The sequence below is a fragment of the Ornithodoros turicata genome, chromosome 1 (assembly GCF_037126465.1).
Source record: "Ornithodoros turicata isolate Travis chromosome 1, ASM3712646v1, whole genome shotgun sequence".
Lineage (NCBI taxonomy): Eukaryota > Metazoa > Arthropoda > Arachnida > Ixodida > Argasidae > Ornithodoros > Ornithodoros turicata.
The window spans coordinates 13,048,004-13,062,051 of NC_088201.1; positions in this window are offsets into that span (position 1 = coordinate 13,048,004).

The following is a 14,048-nucleotide window of genomic DNA, read 5'->3' on the forward strand; positions in this document are numbered from 1 at the left end:
GGATGTGACCCACCATTTTGTAATCGTACTGCCAACTGTAGGATGGGACAAGCGAATGCTTGCCTACGTCACATTTAAAAAATGTGTAATTCGACAGTGTGTGTATTGTCATCAAGCAGGCGAACTACCTATGGAGGTAGTCCCCTTGGCACTGACACTAACTGCACGTCACAATCCCACAAGCTAGATAGCAACACTCTCCAGGAGGGTTTGCTTTTCGTATTGCCCATACCATGCCAGCAATCCAAACACGAGGGAGTCGCTGCGGGACAGCACAGTCCTAGCAAGCTGGCTAGCACATGACTTGCCACTCACCCTGAGCGTGACGGAAAAGTCGACTAGACGTCAGCCAGCGGCGTGAGCATTCAGGAAGGCCCTATACAGTGCTTCTTCACGGGCGATGTGGCTACGAAGACCTGCCCTGACGGCCTGAAATATAGCTGCGACTCAGACTGGGCCACCGAAAGCCAGCCTGCAACGACGGATCGAAATTTGAAAGTTTATCTCCGTAATTAACAAGGCCAATTGTTTACGCTGGGTGCCCGGAACCGGCAGTGGTTCTAAGAACCGCACGGTGGCCCAGGAGACAGTCAAGAGCTGAAATACTTGCATTAACCTGCGCCACAGCAAAAGAGGAACGTGACAACGCTTAAAACAGTGCTCGGCCGTTGCACACATCCCGCGAGACGGACAACCGTTAGAACGAGAAATATGAAGACGGCAAGAACATCGTGGGCAAGCTTCCACTGAAGACTTGCGCGGCGGGCATCTAGCCAGCCCGCAGTGATTCGACGTCAAGACAGCTTCGTCGACACCGAAGGGACTGCGGGACCGGACTGCGACGCCTGATAGCTGTATAAAAATCTGACAGCCCATAACTGCATGTCAGCGTCAGGAAGCTGGAGTCGTAAACGTCTTACAACATCAACAGAGTCACTATATTGATGAGGCAGAACTTCGGACCTAGGCCGAAACCTAGGGCTCTCAATGAACCACCTGGTGGCGCATCCCGGAGAGTACTGCATTAATGGGCACGCTGGGTGTTCGGGAGTGTGCAATGCCTCGAAATAAACGGGCGACTGAAGTGCAAGTCACTTGTCGAGCAAGGCTATAAGCCGCCCTGGTCACGGATACGGTGCAAGCGGGAACTCGCGACCCACTCCACCGAACCGCCCCAGAGAAAACGGAACGCGTGCCTGGTGATGGCAGTACGGATTAGTGGTGGCGGCGTAGCAACGACGCCTAGGAACCACAAGCGACAGTAGTACATACCAGGCCACTAGCAGGTGAACGCGAAACGTGAGGGAAAATCAACGAACTTAAGCTGCCGCAGGACAGCTCTGCAACCATTAAACACACGTGGCCAATTAACACTAGATATGCCACTGCAATCAAAAGTCACACCAAGAATTTTGACGTCTGGTCTCACTGGAAACACGCAAAGGGGCACCGCAGGAAGGCTGGAGGTTCAAAAACAGTGCTGCACTCTTTGATCTATTCAGTCTTGCCCCTGAAACAGCTCCGTGATCTAAGAACGCCTTCAAAACAGGCCCTAGGGAGCACTCGCGAGAAAGAATCACAGAGAGGTCGTCCGCGAACGCAAAAACATGTGGAGGGCATCCATTGGGCAATGCCAATGTAACAGAAAGCGAGCACAGTCTCTCTCGAGTAGAGGGTTGATGGCGATCATGTTACATCAAAGGGGCACAACAGGCCGTCAGCGACACAATGAAATGAATTAGACAAAGATGTATTGTCATCAAGCTATCACAATGCGTGTGTATTGTCATCAAGGAGGACAGCTGTTTTTTGAAAAAAAAAAGTATTCATTGGGTGGCGTAATTACAGGTGGCACGAAGACATCGCAGCAGCAAACTACAACAAACTACAGCAGCACAACAAACTGAGACAGCTGTTGTATCGTGATCAAGCAGGAGAGCTACCTGTAGCTCCTACCTCCTAGGCTCCATTACACTAGAGGCGCACTATGCTGAAAGGCAGGATAACAACGCTCCCCTATTGAAAAAACGTCTTGAGGTTACCCCAGAACCCTGAGGTTACCTCTGGATATCTTGAGGTTGTCTGAGGTTGTCTGTACCTCAGAACTGCCGGTGGTTCTTCTGAGGTTACATCAAGAAATCCTGAGGCTCTACCTCAGGACCTCAGACCTGGCTGTGGTTCTTTTAAGGTTACCTAAAGGAATTCTGAGGTCCTAATGGCCAGACTCCCTTTGGCATACACGGCACTGCTCCCGGAGGCACTTTCTCGACACCTACTGCATCACTGTTATCATGGTCACACTCATCCTCACTTGAGTCGCTCGGAAGCGGCACAGAAACTACGGAGGACATCCCTGCCTCCACCCCATCCACTGTGTTAGGAGTGACAACAGCTGCAGGCTTCAATGCCACAGAATCCGCGACCTCCGACATTATACATCCGCAGAAAGGAGCATTCTCTGCTGGTGCAGTCCCAGCGCCACCGGTTTTTGAGGCATTTGGAATGCCCACCACACGGGACGCCCAGGTTTTCACCGTGCACGACTTAGCAGCATGGTCTCCCCCACACCTACGGCAGGGTATCTCACAGGTAGCATATGACCTACCTCCCCACACCTAGAGCACACCGAGCAGGACTTTAAAAAGACTTCCCGCACCTAAAGCAAGTTCTACGCATGCCTGGGTATAGCGAAATATAAGTCGCCGACCCCTAACGCGGATGAAGTTTGGCACCGGACACTTCATCTCCATAATCACACGGCGGTTACCGGTCTCTATGAAATTGAGTTCCGGATGGTCGTATGTCTCGCGGACGATGTCCTTCAACTGTGCCGTACTGGCCCAGCACTGAAACAATGTGCGCATTATCCATACCAACCGGTGCCTTAGACACCGTAACTACGGTGAGGTTGGTTTCCAAACAAACCAAAGGAATGGCAACACCATTTACATCCTTCATTTTTTGTATTGCCAACTGTAGGATGGGACAAGCGTAAGCTTGCCCACATCACGGTTCAAAAATAGCACAGCGTAGTTACGGGGGAGCAGTAGGAGGGGCACTCCGTTCAATTTGCTGTTATCGGCGATCACCTTCATTTCATTCATCATCCTTCATTTGGTATTGCCAACTGTAGGATGTAGGATGTAGGATGGGACAGGATGTAGGATGTAGGATGGGACAGGATGTAGGATAGGATGTAGGAATCCTTCATTTCATTCATCATCATTCGTATTGACAACTGTAGGATGGGACATCATCATTCATCGTCCAGCATCACTGACCGACGACGCGTAGTCTGCATATTGTTACACCGGAAGCGAACATCGAAAGAGCGGTGCGGACATCACCCTTGCTTCGGCAGCTGAACTTCCTGGTGTTCTCTTGGCACCATAGAAATCATAAGGAGAGGCTAGAAGCAAAGGTGGCGCTGGGCTCTGCGTCAAAACGAGGGATGCGCCATATTGTGGCGGCCAGTGTTGCATTGTGCCAGTGCTGTCTGCGCGCTGTCCTTGGCAGTTCGGTTTCAATTGTGAATATTGTTACTGTAATCAATTTAAGAGGAAATAAATGTGCAGTAAGCATAAAATAAACATGAAGTAAGTAATACTGCGCCCTTCCCGTGCTGTAATCACCTGTTCTAGAAAGAAAAGGCGGCCTTGAGTGCAAGGGGAAGCTAGCAGAGTTTCGGTTCCGGAATTGCCGACAGCCGGCCGCGGTTATCGGCTAAAGCTAATTACGCGGAGTGCGACTTTGACGCTCGCTGCATCACAAGAAACAACGCGGCTGAAACAACTGAGCAGACATCCTTGACTAGAACGTTAGAACATGTGGAATTAGGGGAAACTCCGACGGAGTAATAAAACGATTGAAAGACTGGTTTGACCCTGGGGATGGTAATTCTGGCGGTCCCTCCTTTGTGCGACTGCCGCCGCAGCCGAAAAATAATTGTCTCTCCCGGAAGAGCCTCGTAAGCGCACAAACAAACATACCGCCTCAGGTACATTCTGTCGTCGCTAAAGACATGGGGCCCTGACACCATAGGAATCATAAGGATGATTCCTTATGATTTCTATGCCCGTCACTCTTACGTTAAACTTTTGGGTGCGACGACTTGTTTTTCTTCTTTTTACACAGTTAATACACATTGAAAAGACAACATATGAAAAGGGGAGTGTTACTGGAATAGCAAAGACAGCAGAAAGATTACATAATGTGAATTGGAATGATTTACGGGCTCGGCGCCCCCGGGGAAGAGGTGGTACCTCACAGCACAAGCTCGCCGAGAATTCTTCGGGGCTGTTACTTTCGTTCTTTTTAATGTAATGGCCTGCTTCCATGGAGATGTGGATTACAGTTTTGAAGCCAGTGCAAGGAAGCTTCCCAGGCCGCAGGATCGCGGTGAATATTGTTCTTCAATGTACACCGGCAATACCCACAATCCCACTGTTGTTGTCATGTCAGCATTTATTCATTTGTAATAACGTGTTTGGTGTTGGCTGGTGGACTTGCGAATCTTGCTGCACCTGGAGTATCTGGAGTTTTGCTTCCCAAATTGTGTCTGTGCTTCGGGCACAAGTCATGCCCATGTCATGCGCGCTTTCAAGGTGTCACACAAGACATTCTGCCATATCTGGAGTATGTTTCCACAAGTGAGTGTCACTATGCACTAACATTCCCTGACACCTTTATTGGAGACATAGAAATAATCAAATCATTATTTCTATTCATAGGCCATGGGAATTGTTGAGGTGCCATAGGTCGTACTTCTGTCAATATTACAAGTTTCCCCACCATGACCCCATACTTTTGAGACAGTGGTTTCAAAGTGTATCTGAGCAGTCTTTTCACCCTTCTCGGACTCAAAGGATATGTGCCAAACACTTCGAGCCCCCATGCTTTTACTTTAGCCACAGCAAGAAATGGCTGAAGCCAGGTGCTGGCCCCACTATTTTCTCCTGGAAACGGGACAGCAGCACGGTAGTATATTAATTTAATTTTGTGATGCAGAGAGTTCAATACACACTTTCGGGGTATTGGCAGCGTTTGCAACTGGTCGGGGGTCCATGATGTTCATTCTACACTTGTCCATGAAATATGCAGGAATGACACTCGAACAAGATGTGGTACATTACAATTTATTTCATATGCAAAAAATAGTATGGCCTTTGAATAACAGGACAGCCCGTTATGAAAGCTTGACAGCCTGAAATGCCTGTCAAGAAAATAATTACTTACATTTGTTTTCTTACTTACTTACATAATTACATCTTGTCACCTCTGGCAGGAGTAGGCAGTAATAATGAATATTTTTGTTATAGTACAAGTAAGTAACAGTTCCAGAAAAGTACTAATGTCAAGAGATATGCAATAGCTATGAGTGAGGTGTAACTGACGTGCAAGTTCAAAATCAATACCTCAATTTCAAGCATTATACAGTGAATGCTCTTTCAGTCAAACGTCACATTAGCTGAAACTTATGGTCAACTCAAACACACCATGGTGCACAGGGATATTCACTCTGTTGTAGAGTGCAGTCCACTAGTCGAATTACTGCTTTGCTCAAACAAGAAGTGCTGGATACTGCCTGTTGCAGTTACTAAATGTTTACTGTAGCACACAGTAAAGTGCACCTAGGAAATAGGTATTACAATGAATAAGCAAATACTGAAAACTGTTTAGTTGTACTGTGGTTCAAAGCTTTACTATTAATGCTTGGCTCCACACTCTAGCGATACCTTCTTCTGAAGGTGATTAAGCGCTTTCACCTGTTTGCGAGGCACGGTGCCACATTCATGTCATTCCAGAGCAGATGACTGCAGTGCCCACAGCCTGTGAAATTAGGATTTAAAAAATTGTGAAAATGAGAGCGCGCAAGCAACAGATTTGAAAACACAGTCTCTACATGTATATACGTGCGGTGAAATTCCTTCAAGTCAAAATGAATTGAGCAGAAGTCTGTTTTAGTTAATCACATTGTCATGAACAATGCAGCATAACTATACCATAAAGTCCACTACATAGACCAAGAACATCTATTGGACCACTACAGATCTGAGCCCGAACATATCATCTCACTGGTGAAAGTGATCATCAAGCGGTTCCTGCTGTTGAGGCTGCACGAACAGTCCGCAAAATAACAGAGAAATCACAGAAGGCCTACATCATGAGCAAGCTGACAAAACAAGTGCTCTTCATGAACCAGTGAGGCGGAGGTCACGACAAGACCAATAAACGAGTTCAACCAGTCATGTTCGTTACATGTGCAAATTCTCCTTTAATATTTAGGCGCCAAGCGTTTACTCAAACGTTTACTCAAAATTTATGCTACAATTATGACAGCAACTATCACCTTTAAGGCCTCCCATTTTCCTCTGTCTGTGTGTCTGCTTAGTGAAGGCAGAGCTCAATGGAGGTCACATATCAACCCAGATCACCGTTCATGCATTTTTCAATATGACAGAGTAGCTTACAATATCTAAACTTCTTGCACAGTCCAAGTTATATCGGTAACACGCACTGAAAATTTGAGTATTGACGTTCCATCCCCGGCCGTAAGAAATTACGCAGCGTACACGTTTACAGACATTATTTGTTATGCTAGCACAACCTGCGGTTGAAACAGGTATACGAGACCTGACATAAAAGACTAGCATGACGTTGCAGCGTACAATATTTGGAGAGGCACATTCGGGAGGCAGAAAAACGAATACGTACCTGCACCTAGAGCACTAGAAAAACAAGTTTCAGACTACCGCCAGCCTTTTCCCTTGCCGCCGCGATGCCTATTGGCTGAATCCACCCACGTGACCGTGATGCGCCATATCCCTTCCAATTATTTATTCATTTGGATATCTGTTATACATGTAATGCTGCGGTTGGTCACGCGCACTGTTAATTACAGCCTAACGTCTGTGTTTTTAAATCAAATTATTGTATAACTGAGATTATATTGTCGCTACCTAGGAAAACTTTTCCGCTTTGTAATTGTCCAGATCCGTATATCTGTACGCACAGTAGTTACTGTATCGTCTAGGATTGTCTGGCACAAGTAGTCTCACGCGAGTTTACATCAAATTGAATTTGTCGCAGAGCGTTAACGCAGCGGGCCATATTGGCGTGGAAGGCAAATGGAGGCGTTGCCTAGTTACGTGAGGTGAAGTCAAGTCAAGCCAAGCGGTTGGCGGTACTCTGAAACTCGTTTTTCTAGTGCTCTACCTGCACCAGCTGCCATTTTTGTTTTTGTTTTTTGTGAATTGGCTTGGTTATCTGGCGCTCATGCACTTCCGGTCGGCTTCGGCTACTACAGTATGGCGAAGCCCGCGCTTTGCTGTTGAGGAGGAAAGTCCCTCCGTTCAACTCCTTTGCTCTCTCCCATTTTCCTCCTCAGGCCTTTGCTTCTAGTCTCTCCTTATGATTTCTATGCTTGGCACTAAGTTGTATCTGCTCCCGATCTTCAATATACGCCTCGTGGGGCACCGTGCGCTAGAGTTTTCTATCGACGGCAGCGGCCCCTCGAGGGGAAACGCGGCGTAATGCCCTGGTACCAGCCAGCAGCGTCTAGCAGTGCTGTGCTAGTTTCGCCGTTCGAAAGGAGCGATTTGAAGCTGCCTGCATAGAAAGTCAAAGGAGAAGACAAAATGGAAATTAATTCTATGTGGTAATCTGCCACGACAACCAAGTTACTGTGAAAGAGAGGCAACTTGCCGTAAAGTTTTCATCCTTCTCGCTGTATCGTCCCGCCGATCACGTATTTGAGAGAGCGCTTTCACGGCAATCCACCCAACGTGCCGCTCAAATCCGTTGTTTCAAACTTAGAACTCATTCGTTGCATTTAGTATATTTGTCAATGACCAGTTGAGCATCACGATGCGGACTTATAGCACAGCAACTGACGTGAAAAAGTTGCGAAATACACCAATGAATGACCAATGAACATCGTGGAGGTTGGCTAAAATTAGTGTCTGCCATATGTCGTACAGTATCTATCTCTTTTACTCGGACCCTAATTTTGCGGCGTGTCGGCGAAGACTGGATTTGGACCTCGTCTTCCTTCCATATAACGCTTGCATGCGAACACAGTGAGTTATTTGTCATCCCCGAGCTGCGTTTCGCAAGCCGTCATCATTTTATGTAGGTGCATTCTATCCCTATGATCTTATTATCGTTGCCAAATCTTGTGATCTCGGTTTACAAGTGGTTCTTTGCTCCTTCCTATTCGTCCACGCACACACACGCAAACACACACAAAAGTAATCATGCGTTTGTCGAACAGCAACCTCACTGTTTCTTCTTAATTATTGTCATTTTCTTATTTTTTAGCATAGTTTATGTTTTGTGTTTCTTTTGCGTGATATTTCTGGCTGCTTCTATGCTGCAATTTGCGACAATGTGTCTGATGCGCTATGTTCACCTATACTAAGGCCGCTGTGGTCGTTGTTTAGCACTAATAAAACATTATCATCATTACATATCCAGTTTCAAACAAAAACACGCCTTATTTATATCCTGAAACAATCTTGATTGACTGATTGATTTTTATTACTATGACTGTGCATCAAATGCAGGCACAAAGGGCTAAAAGGGAATCCCCCGACTTGAGCGATGCAAGATTGGGAATAATTTGACTAAGGAACTTATCCTCACAGTGCATCATCACGTTAACGGATTATGCATAAGAAAGAAACGAGAACGTTTTTTTCCGCTATCTTCGTAATGTATATTCCAATTTGTTGTTGACTGTATTATTGTGAATTCTTCAGTGCGAGATTTCCGTCTTCATAGCGCAGGTACTGGACGCAGCTAGTCTCTGATGTGTAGTCTATAATTGGTAGTCCCTTGCGGATAAATGTGCACTTAACTTCACGTAAATACGGGCCGCGAATACTACACGCTTGTCTGCGCTACACACTGTGTCACACATTGTGCATAGAAACATAATGTTCCACGTGCAAAAGGCTTTCCCATCTCATACATTTTACGTGACAAACCACTTCCGCACAAGTAGTCTCACGGGTTAATGAGTCCAAAGCCCCAAAGCCGATATATAAAATTCGGGAAAACACCCGTACGCACCAAAGCTATACATACGCGAAGGCGCCGATACGGCGTCAGTACCAGACCGTTACGCGCGAAATCGCCACGGATGGCGCTGTCGATCAAGCGACCGCAGCGTCCTCTCGCTAGTGCACGGTGCCCATAGGCGCTGCACAGGGCGTATATTGAGGATCTGGAGTGGACAACAGCTTCATAGCGGGTCTCTTGGAGAACATAAGTAAGTAAGTAATAAGTAAGTAAGGTCATTGCTTTTTTCGAAGTAAACGTCACACTGCACGAAGACCCTCGAACGTAGCAGTAAGAAGAACATTCCCTCTAATCTGCATGCGTTATGTTAGAAAGTAATAACTGTTTGGCAGAATTTGTGATATATCCAAGTAAATTTCTACCGCAAGTGGTTCGGGTATAATTCTACATTATCTCCAGGTGGAATGCAGAGCGGAAACTTCGCGGCGTTTTTGCGGTGTGATACAGACGCAATTAACGCTTTCCGCCTTTCCGTCTCCCAAGGTTTTCCGAGGTAGCGATAAAAGCTTATTTTTTGACGTTTTGGAATCTGTTATGGTAGCCAACGACGCAACAGCACTGTGTTCCCGATTTGTGTTGTGGTTTACCGTGCGTTGGCCATCTGAAAGGACGATACATGCTTGGCTGCCTGACTGTGCGGACCAGTCACTGCTCCCGCTCCCGCTTGGGTCCCGATTGGCGCTCACGTCGCCGGGCAAACTTGAGCGCAACAGGCCTATTTTGAGGATCGGGAGTGGATACAACTTAGTGCCAGAGTTGTGCACGTCACTCGAAAAAAGTAAGTGATTACAATTACTGTTACTATTGCGCGAAAAGTAATTCTTTACCGTTACAAATTACTTCATCGAAAATGTAATACGTTACCGATTAAAAATGTAACGCGTTACTTTTCCCGTTACTTTTAAATTGTGGGCCGTAACAAAGCCAGCAAGCCTACAGTGAACGCAACCATGCAGCCCTTGTTGCAAATTCTAATATGAGACACCAACATACTTAATAAGCCAAATTCACATATACATTTGAAAGCAACGTACAAAACGCATACACGGGTTTGTTACAGATATATGTACATATTTAAAACAACGTCGAAACATCCGCTTCGTTTTGTTACTATTGTTACGTTCAGCCCGCACAATTTATCAATACAGTCACCAGTACAGTTTACTGTTGGTCCAGTAGGTCCCGGTTGTATAAGGTATTATCATATTACTGTGGCGTGCATGGAACACGTGTGGACTAGAGGCGGGTGTCACAGTGACCTCTGCGTCATTGCTTCAGTCGAACTCGTGGTGGAACAGAAGAACAGATTGGCTCGCTGAAAAGGGTTGCCATTGTTGACAGAAGGTTAAAAAAAGTAATCGATTACTCGGTAATTGATTACCGAAAATTGTAATCGGATTACTTGGAAAATGACTTGCTCACAAAATTAATTGATTACGTTAAAAAAATTACTGAAACAAGTAAATGATTACGAGTAACTGCGATACGTACAACTCTGCGGAGTGGCAAGAGAACACCAGGAAGTTCAGCTGCCGAAACAAAGGTGGGGTGAGACAGCCGCCTCGCTCTTTCGACGTTCGCTTCCGCGATAACAATCGCACTACATTTCCTGGCTGGCTGGTCTTCCGCTCCGATGCCAATACAGGCTTAGAATACCGTCACACGACACTTGGTGACAATATACGATACGTGAAAATCTAGCCTCTAAGATCCTAGCGTCTGTGGCTCATCTCATAGAGTCAACAATACAAAGAAATCCTAGCACTATAGTTGATCCCATGCTCTTCGTTTTTAGGGCGAGGGCAGTACTATATTTGAAAATCTGTATTCTGCCTGGGGTGCTGTTTAATAACTCAGGACTGAACTGGCAGAGAACATTGCTTCGGTATATCCTTCTTTCCCGGAAGTCCAGGTACGTCAAACCTTTTCGTCAAGAGTCTGTAGAGCGCACGTTGGGATATCCGGTAATGCATGCGGCTCCTGCTTCGGAATAAGACCACGTCGTGTCTGGATAGCTCGAACGAAAGAAGAGTGGTGACGTCTCATAATGGCTCGAAGCTGAGGGTTTCACAAGCTGCTTGTGCAAAGTCATGGAGCGCATATTCTAGCGCGCATGAATTGGTTCCTCGAGACCAATCACCTTCTACTGCAAGAAATGTCCGGCTTCCGTGCCTCCCGTTGTACTATGGACAGCGTACGTGCTTGACTTGGTGTCGTCCATAGAAGAGAAGCGCGCGGATGGCCGCCTCCGCAAGCCGCGGATGGCTTGCCGGATCTATGACCGGCCTACATTCTTCCCTTGTCCGACAGATGCTGGCATACCATGCGCCTGTCCTTAACAGTATCTGCCTGACGTTGGAGTCAGCCCTACAAAGTGTGCTGGCAAGGAGCGTGAAAGCGTGCCTAGGTGTTCCTCGAGCCGGCTCGAATGTCACAGCTTTGGCAGAAGCGCGGGAAGCTCCTTTCTCAATACTTAGGATTCAGGAATCCCTGCGCCACTGCACCCGCTTGGTAACGAAACATCGTCGTCACCCATTGGTTCGGTCCATCCTCAAAAGGAAATCTTCAAACCTACATCGTGCAATAATGCCGCACCGAGCTTTAATCCCGAAACACAAACACGTGTCGGACGATGAAAGATGAAAGTCACTGAAAAGGTTAGCCAGGCTGTAGGAGTCGAACCGACATCTTCTGGATTGCCGCCTGCGTCGATCCCGTCGTATGAATGTGTGTATGAGTGAGCAAAAATCTAAGAGTGAAAGGAGGATGGGGGAGAGAGAGTGGCTGGTTTGTCCCTTCAGATGACGCACCCTGGAAGTCGCTGAGAAGGCGTGTTAGCTTAGCTCAATTGGTAGAGCCCTGGACCGGCAATCCAGGAGATGTGGGTTCGACTCCTACAGCTGGCTAACCTTTTCAGTGACTTTCATCTTTCATCGTTAATTTCTTAGGCAAATTGAGCCTTTGTATGTATTTGTCCCTTCTATGTTGTTCCAGCCTCAGAACATCAGTTCTCTCACGTGTCGGACAACCATCCCGTCTAGGACTCTGCATCAGCCTGTTGTCTACCTCGAGGCTCCAGGCATTCTGAGAAAAAAATCATCATCTCCTCGCGTTTTGCACCAACACAGCCTTGCTCTTATTGACAGCTTCAGCGATAGGAAGCAGTTTTACACAGATGGATCCACTCAGAACGCGGGATCTACGTGTGCTGCCGTCATGCCACAGGGACATGTCCAACTGAGTGCTCGCTTGTCCCATCAAATGCCATCGACCTCTGCGGAGCTTCACGGCATTCTACTGGCGCTTCGTCACATTGCCTCTTCTCCAAATGGCCTCTCGTGGGTGATATTCACAGATTCGCGGGCAAGCTTGCCAGGAATTCGCACTGCCTTCCCCCCACGCAGTCCAGTCCAGCCATCGGGACATCTTCAGCAGAGAAGACAGCCCTGTAGGCGGAATGGACGGTTCCGGGGTTCCAGTTCAAGGTGCCGCCAATCGGTGGTGCAGTGTATCTACAGCGGAGCATGGGCAGTGAGAGTGAGCCAGGAGCGAGGTGCAGAATCAGTGAAGTTGGCCCAGGAGTGCGCGTGACGTTACACGGCAGCTATAGGAGGTGACCCATACGGACTATGTTACAGCGGCAGGCGATGCTGGCGATTACAGCAGCAGGAGATGGCTGTACCAGAGTTTGCGAAGACGGCCAAGCAAGTTGCGGTCCAGCTCCTGTTCGTGGTCTGGTGTGTGCTTCAGTGTGGGATGTGTCGCTGGAATGATTGACTGAAGGACATAAGGGTGAAGTCAGCCCGGGGTCCGGGGACTGCAACAGACTATTGTAAATGTACTTTAGGTATACTATAGCAAATAGCAGACCCTGTCCTGCCCGACACGTCGGCTGTGCCTCTGGTCGTCCACGGCCTCAGCAGAGAGCTACAGCGTCAGGTTCAAGCCCGGGCTCCTGCTTCGGCCGAAGATCTCCCGCGCTGCTTCCAAGCACTATGCGTTGACCGAGCCCAGCCGAACACTGCACCTCTTGCTCATTCAAGGTCTTCTCCTTCCCGATACGGATGCGACAATGGAGCATGGACACCACGGAACATCGCTACTGCGTGCAAAGACAATGCGGCGAGAGCGCCTCGGAACGCTCCTCCTGTTCCTGGCCTTTGCCGTACTCCTCGCTTCAAACTATTTCAGATCTTACTTGGAGGGTCGAAAGTTTCACTTCTTCACCGACAACCAGGCACTCTCCTGCCTCCTCAAGTTGTTGGAGCCGAAAGGTCGGATCGCGCGACGGATTTGCGAATTGCAGCACTTCGACTTCGAAGTCTCACATCGCTCCGCCTCGGACCTGACCGATGCTGACGCGTTGTCTAGACTCGCTATCCCGCTCCCAACCCTCGAGAACACGTCCACCCACCACGTGAATAATTTTTTAAGCAATGGGAGGGGTACGAGGAGCTCACCCCGAAAGACGGAAAACTCGGCGTCCCCGAGACTTTGGTGTCCCGCATTCTATCTCTCTACCACGACAGTCCTGAGTCAGGGGGCCATGATGGTCTCTGGCGAACTTATAAGAAGCTCGCGGCCCGCTTTACGTGGACCAATATGAAGGCGGACGTTCTCCGATACGTTGCTACCTGCCACACGTGTCAACTTAATAAGGCAAGGTATCGACAACCTACAGATTCCATGGTAATTCCAGAACAGTCGATCATCCCATTTGATGTCATACACTCAGACTTTGCCGAGAGGAAAAAGAAGAGCGAAAGCGTTGCCCGCACCCAGGCATTCCTAGTTGCTGTTGACCAATGCACACGGATAGCTGCTGCAAGGGCCGGCAGAGAAGACGCACACAGTGTCATTGCCCTTCTTGATGGAGACATGTTCAAGAACACCAAGGCTCTGGTATTGGATAACGGGCCTGGCTTCATAAGCCGCCGCCACAAGGCTTGGGCCCAGCCGTGGGGCAT